The sequence below is a fragment of the Mus caroli genome, chromosome 7 (assembly GCF_900094665.2).
Source record: "Mus caroli chromosome 7, CAROLI_EIJ_v1.1, whole genome shotgun sequence".
Classification (NCBI taxonomy): Eukaryota; Metazoa; Chordata; class Mammalia; order Rodentia; family Muridae; genus Mus; species Mus caroli.
Window position 1 is genome coordinate 27191767 of NC_034576.1, and position 7566 is coordinate 27199332.

Sequence of the window (7566 nt, forward strand, 5' to 3'; positions counted from 1 at the left end):
TTGGCAGTCAAGCTTCCTCTGAGACCCTGAAATACTGGTGTGACCCAGCTCCTGTTATCCTGGGATCCTGTCGTCCTAAGATCCTGGGCGTGTTACAGTGCCTGGAAGTGGTGTCTCCTTTGAGGATCATGGATCTGTCTGGTCTGTTCGAAAGCAAGGTAAACCAGAACTGATCAAAAGGAACCGGTTAGGAAGGGCTTTGGTGTCCTTGCCCCTGCTGTCACAGGTCCGTCACAATTGGATTGAAACAGATGTTGTGTTCCACTCACCAGTGATCCTAAGATCAAGTGGAGAGTCCTCTAGGGACCGTGAGGGTGTCTGCCTACTCCATGCCCTAGGTGACCCAGTGCTGGCGCCGACAGGAAGGGACTTGTGCCCCTCGAAATGGACAATTTTCTAGACAGATACCAAGTACCAAAGTTAAATCAGGATCAAATAAACCATCTAAACAGTCCCATAACCCTAAAGAAATAGAAGCAGAAAATGGAGAAGAGCCTCGAACACATGAGCACAGGAAAAAAATTTCCTGAACAGAACACCAATGGCTTATGCTCTAAGACCAAGAATTAATAAATGGGACCTCATAAAATTGTAAAGCTTCTGTAAGGCAAAGGACACTGTCCATAGGACAAAACAGCAATCAACAGATTGGGAAAAGATCTTTACCAATCCTACATCTGATAGAGGGCTAATATCCAATATATACAAAGAACTCAATAAATTAGACTCCAGACAATCAAATAACCCTATTAAAAATGGGGTACAGAGCTAAACAAAGAATTCTCAACTGAGGAAACTCGAATGGTTGAGAAGCACCTGAAAAAAAAATGTTCAACATCCTTAACCACCAGGGAAATGCAAATCAAAACAACCCTGAGATTCCACCTCACAACAGTCAGAATGGCTAAGATCAAATACTCAGGTGACAGCACATGCTGGCTAAGATGTGGAGAAAGAGGAATACTCCTCCATTGTTGGTGTAATTGCAAGCTGGTACAACCACTCTGGAAATCAGTCTGGTGGTTCCTTAGAAAATTGGACATAGTGTCAATTTTAGTGACCTGAGGATCCAGCTATACCACTCCTGGGCATATACCTAAAAGATGCTCCAACATGTAATAAGGACACATGCTCCACTATGTTCATAGCATCCTTATTGACAGTAGCCAGAAGCTGGAAACAACCCAGATGTCCTTCAACAGATGAATGGATACAGAAAATGTGGTACATTTACACAGTGGAGTACTACTCAGCTATTAAAAACAATAACTTCATGAAATTCTTGGGCAAATGGAAAGATCTAGAAAATATCATCCTGAGTGTGGTAACCCAATCACAAAAGAACACACATGGTATGCACTCACTGAGAAGTGGATATTAGCCCAAAATGCTCGAAATACCGAAGATACAATTCACATTCCACATGAAGCTCAAGGAGAAGGAAGACCAAAGTGTGGATGCTTCAGTCCTTCTTATAATGGGGAACAAAATGCACATGGAAGGAAATTCAGAGATAAAGCATGGAGCAGACACTGAAGGAAAGGTCATCCAGAGACTGCCCCACCTGGGGACCCATCCCATATACAGTCACCAAACCCAGACTCTATTGTGAATGCCAAGAAGTGCATGCTGACAGGAGCCTGATATAGCTGTCTCCTGAGAGGCTCTGCCAGAGTCTGGCAAATACAGAGGTGAATGCTTGCAGCCAACCATTGGACTGAGCACAGGGACCACAATGAAGGAGTTAGAGAAAGAACTGAAGGAGCTGAAGGAGTTTGCAACCTTATAGGAAGAAGAACAACAATATCAACCAACTAGACACCCCTCCAGAACTCCCAGGGACTAAACCACCAACCAAAGAGTTGGAGGAACCAATGGCTCCAGCCACATATGTAGCAGAGCATGGCCTTGTCAGGCATCAATGGGAGGAGAGGCCCTTGGTCCTGTGAAGGCTCAATGCCCCAGTGTAGGGGAATACCAGGATGGGGAGATGGGAGTATGTGGGTGGTTGGAGGAACACCCTCATAGAAACAGGAGCAGGGGGGGGGTGGAATAGGGAGTTTTGGGGTGGGCAAACTGGGAAAGGGGATAACATTTGATGTGTAAATAAAGAAAATAACCAATAAGAAAAAAGGAAAGAAAAAAATAATTAAGCACTGAGACAAAAAAAAAAAAAGACGGTTTGACATAACAGATTTTTAGTATGTATTGAAAATTATTTTAAGTGAAAACTTCCAAAGAATCTAATTCTTATTGATTGCATTTGGTTTATCCCCTTTTGGCCCTCCAAGAAAATTTAAGAAACATGCAACAATGTTTGTATTTTTTGGACACAATATTATCCAGAAGAAATACTTAAAATATTTTCTTGATTCCAATTTATTCCTATTGTCCATTTTAAATCTATCCCAAGTCCATTTATGTTGTTGTTTTTCAAATTTTTGTTATGTTGTACAAAAATAAGAATGCCAAAATGAAGTTTTATTAATAAAAGATAAAAAATTCTTATTGTGGCAATGTTGCTAGCTCATTATTTGATTGAAGTATAATTCGACCAGGAAACCATATATTAAGTGTACCTAAACTAGGTTGGTTTTTAGTTTCTTGTTTATAGACAGTATTTACAGAAATGCAAAGTTTGTCCTTTTAAACCATTTCATTAATACTTAGCATGACTGCCAGCATAGTTCTGAGGACACTAAAGAATTTGATCACTTATAAGGTGACTGACTATAACCTTGCATGTCTTAATTCTCTTTATCAGTTTACAACAAGCTAGTAATTTTTAAAGATTTTATTGGCCTTTATGGTTTATCCCCGCTAAGCTTGAGCTTTAAATTTTTGAAACTGAAGATCCCTTAGCATTAAAATAAAAACATTAGAGCCGGGCATGGTGGCGCACGCCTTTAATCCCAGCACTCGGGAGGCAGAGGCAGGCGGATTTCTGAGTTCNAGGCCAGCCTGGTCTACAAAGTGAGTTCCAGGACAGCCAGGGCTATACAGAGAAACCCTGTCTCGAAAAACATAAATAAATAAATAAATAAATAAATAAAATAATTTAAACCAAAACACAGTCTCAGAGACAAAGTGACAAGTCAAAATCTTTTAAGTCTGTTCCTGCTACTCTGAATAAACCTCAGGGATTTAAAGGTCTTATTTAAGATTGATTTTCATGCAAAGGATAGAGTAGTGCAAGAGGCCAGAGTCCTATAGACAGATATTCCAAGTGACAGAGTGGACCATGTTCAGGGTCACTAGAGTAGGTATCCTAGTGTGGGATTTAAAGTCTAAGCAGATGAGGAGAGTATCTACCCAAACCTTCTGTGGGAACCCAAATTTAAAATGTCAGGACCATCCATGCGGGTGGGCGAAGGGGTGGGGTAAAACACAATAGAGGGAAGAGAGAAAACTTATGAGCTAGGGTGTGGTGGGAAAGGATACGTTTGGGATTTGTTTTATTTTGTTTCGTTGTTACAAGAAACTGGTCCAGAAATTAAGATATAAAGCCAATGGGAACCAGGCTTCTCTGGCCTCGCGAGAAATTTTACACAAAGGGAGCAGTCACAAACGAGCCTTGTGATGTCAGAATAAAGCTGGACGTAACAGCATGAGCTGTCTATATGAGTAGACAATAATGTATCAGTTGCAGGTCCACAGGGCAGCAAGCTGGGTCTTTAGCGCACAGACTATGGCTGGCTTGGCTTTTGCTTGATGCTTTCTTGCTCAGCAGGAGTTGCAATGCTTGAGATTCCAAAGAAAAAGGCCAAATGGCCGGGCAATGTTGAGGGCAAATTTGTGAGGGCAAATCCAGGGGCCATGCTTTAGTTTGTGTTCCAGTTTCCATATTGAGATGTACTTTCCCTTCTTCCCATTATATAGATATGCATAAGACAGAATGTGCGCTATGATTCATAAAATGTCTCTGAGACTGAAAAGCATCATGTGAGCCACACTTAGTCAAACCATTGGTCCACGCCCACCAAGAAGTCTCTGGATTCTGTAACATTGCTGCTGTCCAGATGAGTTAACCCACGAGGCAGACCAGTGGGCATCAGAATAAGAGGAAGCGCCTAGATTAAAGGTTTTTAAATATTAGACAAGATTCAGCCCCTTATAAGTCTCTAATGTTAATTTGGGCTCTCTATCCACAACGGGTTTTCTCTGTCAGTGGGCTGACAGTGTGACTAGTTACTGTCCCTATGTTGTGGGAGTCCAGGGCTAAGCATAACTAGCAGTCCTGTCTGATTACTGGCTGGAAATGATTAACTAACTGATGGAAGAACATTTTCCAGAGAGGAGAAGAGGAAAGCGGATCCCTCAGGCTTCCTGGAAAGCGGCAGGCAGGACTCCGGACCCAGGTGTGTTAGGTGAAATAGGGGAACTCTGACTATTTCCGTAGGGGAAATAGTCGGCCAGAGCTTTATCCGGGCGGGTCAGAGAACTTTGTTAGGATCCAAAGGTTTGGAGACCAAGAAGAGGGGGAGTTTATTCTGGATAGTAAATCTATTTCAACGGTCCCTTCTTGTGGGTAGAGCTTGAGTACCCGTGTTCTCCGTTTCCTATAGCCAGAACTGTGTGTGATGTTCTTGGAAGTGGAACACAGCACTTTGAAGGGCAAGGCAAATAAATAGCTTCTAAGAGGGCCAAGATTTTGTTTCCTTTTAATGTCCTTTCCCACTACGATTGAGAAAACCTCTTTGTCTATACATATCATGTGTATGCGCGGTAAGAAGGGTAGCAACTGTCTTTGGTGGTGGACTTTCCTTTTTCCCCATTTGAATGCCTGGGTCTGATCAAACACCTCTACTCTCTGGGCTGAGGTACCTGACCTTAAGGCTGAGGGGTCCTACTCACTTCAGCTAAAATAACTATTCAAGGCCCCACATACCAGTTGTGTTTTTTTGTTTGTTTGTTTGTTTGTTTGTTTGTTTTGGTTTTTCGAGGCTGGGTTTGTGTAGCCCTGGCTGTCCTGGAACTCACTCTGTAGATCAGGCTGGCCTCGAACTCAGAAATCCGCCTGCCTCTGCCTCCCGAGTGCTGGGACTAAAGGCGTGCGCCACCACGCCCGGCTACCAGTTTCATTTTTAATGAAGCTGCTCCCACTCTCATAGAGTACTGCAAGATCTTTCAGGAGGATGTCATCTTGAAAGAGAGTCATGCATGAGAACCTGTAGGTCCTCATCAGGCAAAAAGGTAGCAGGATTGATACTACTGTGTTTTTCAGATTGGACACAAGGGTGGCCCATGAGTAGGGCCTGGTACTTGCTCAGGCAGACATTAGACAGCCAACATCTTGGGGCCCTTAGAAGAAGGCCTCAACCAGTTGGGGTGCTGAGAATAAAATACTGACCCAGAGTGAACTCTTTTGTTTTTTTGTTTTTAATTAGACTAGTATTCCCAACACAGCTCTTAGAAAAGTGGGTCATCCTGTGGCTAAAGAGTCCAGTTGTTTGGACAGGTATGTCATAGGGTGTTTCCATGGCACCAAAGCTTGAGATAAAATCCCTTTTGTATTGTATTCCATGAACAAACACATGAAAAAATTTTGAGGTATTTGGAAGTGCTAGGGCTGAGGCTGAAGTCAACTGTTTCTAAAGCCTCAAACGCATTTCTCTCTCCCGATTGGGCAACCAGTGTGTGGTTTGTTCTGTTATATAAAACTGGTGCCATTTTCACAAACATGTCTCTTGGTCTTTGGTGTCGTGATATGAAAGGTGGCAGTAATCTTACTCTAAGATGGGCTCCTTTTGCTTCCTCTCATCAGGTAGCCTCTGATGTACAATGTAGGGCGTTCTGAGCCAACGCTGTGTTCTTTAACTCTTGCAGAGGTCCCTCAGGGGTCTTTAAAAATCTATGATAGTTTTAGTGGCTAGGAGGAAGTTATCTACATATTGTGAGAGTATGGTCCCTTAAACCTCTGATGAAAGGGCAAGAGGTCAGCACTTAAGAGTCTCATTAAAGAAAGTGGATATTTTTTTAAATCCTTGGGGCATCCTGGTCCAGATAAGTTGCCCTCTGTAAATTCCCTCTGTCCATTCCAAAGCAAACATGGGTTGACTCACCTCTAAGAAGGGGAGGCTGAAGAATGCATTTTTTGTTTGTTTGTTTGTTTTCGTTTTTTTCGAGACAGGGTTTCTCTGTATAGCCCTGGCTGTCCTGGCACTCACTTTGTAGACCAGGCTGGCCTCGAACTCAGAAATCCGTCTGCCTCTGCCTCCCAAGTGCTGGGATTAAAGGTGTGCACCACCACCGCCCGGCAGAATGCATCTTTCAAATCCAAGACTGTACACATACTTCTCTGGAGGAATCAGACTCATGCAAGGGTTTGGGTTTGGGAGCATAGGGTGACCGGTCTTGACCTTCTATATTATTTTTCTCAGGTTTTGGACAAGTCTATGATCAGAGACCCAGGATTCATCACAGATAGGAGAGGTGTGATTCAAGTCTGTCCCAGTAAGCCAGACAATAGGGATTTCAATCTCCCTTTTGGTTTCCAGGGTCACAGTATTGCTAAGTCTGATCAGGAGTGGCTGAACTGTTTGGTAGAACTTGTTTGGCCAATCCTAGGGGACTGATTTCAGCCCTCAGCCCTGGGTATGTTTGTTGGCAATCTGAAAGATGTTTTTTTTGATTGGGAACGCAACTTTCAGCTAAGAGATATTCTTCTGAAAGAGGGTCAGACACCAATATTTTGCTGGCTATCTGTAGCCTAACTCATCAGTAGAGAAGTTGATGGTGGCTTTGAAGTTTATCCAAAAGTCTTTGTCAATCAATACTTTGTTTCTGTTCTTCTTACCTTTTGAGCTATTTTCAAGAACTGGAACCTATTTGTACCTTTAAATTTATCTAAGTTTTATAACTTTTTTTTCTAATAGTGCCAACTGGATGAAAAAGTCATTTTTTTTTAGCAGCTGTCTTTAATTCTTCTAAAGAACTCTTAAAGAAAATTGCCTCCTTGGTCGAAGTTGGACAAAAGGGGAAATCCATTCTATGCTGCTGTGTTGACCGTCAGTGTCCCCCACAACACTACGCACACCTGCCGCAGCATGGGTTCAGTTTCTCTTCACACAATGGTGGGGTTTGAGTTTGCCAACTACACAGGTCACATGATGAAAAGAAACAAACCAAGAAAGAAGGGGAGTTTAATATTAAGTACAACATCACACAACTTGAATTATGGCATTCAAGTCACACCATGCATTATTACGCTATCCATTTAAAGTTGATTTCAATCTTTATTTATATTTAACCAAGAGTAAACTACACATATCTATGCTTGGAAGTAATAGTTTCCCCATATAGATTACTTACCTAAAGTAGACCTTTTAACAGAGCTCTGGCACCTGCCATCTTATCCAAATGAAACTTAATTTCATCAGTAACGTGATAGCTGACACATAAATGTTTCTGGACATGTTACAACAAGACATACAATCTACAATGTGTTCTTACTCAAAATGTTTCATCTGAAACTAATTTCCCTTGGGTAGAAGATACAATACCCAAGGATTGTGAATGCAGCTGGTTGGTTGAGAGCATCTCTACTGTGCTTACAAAGCTCCAGGT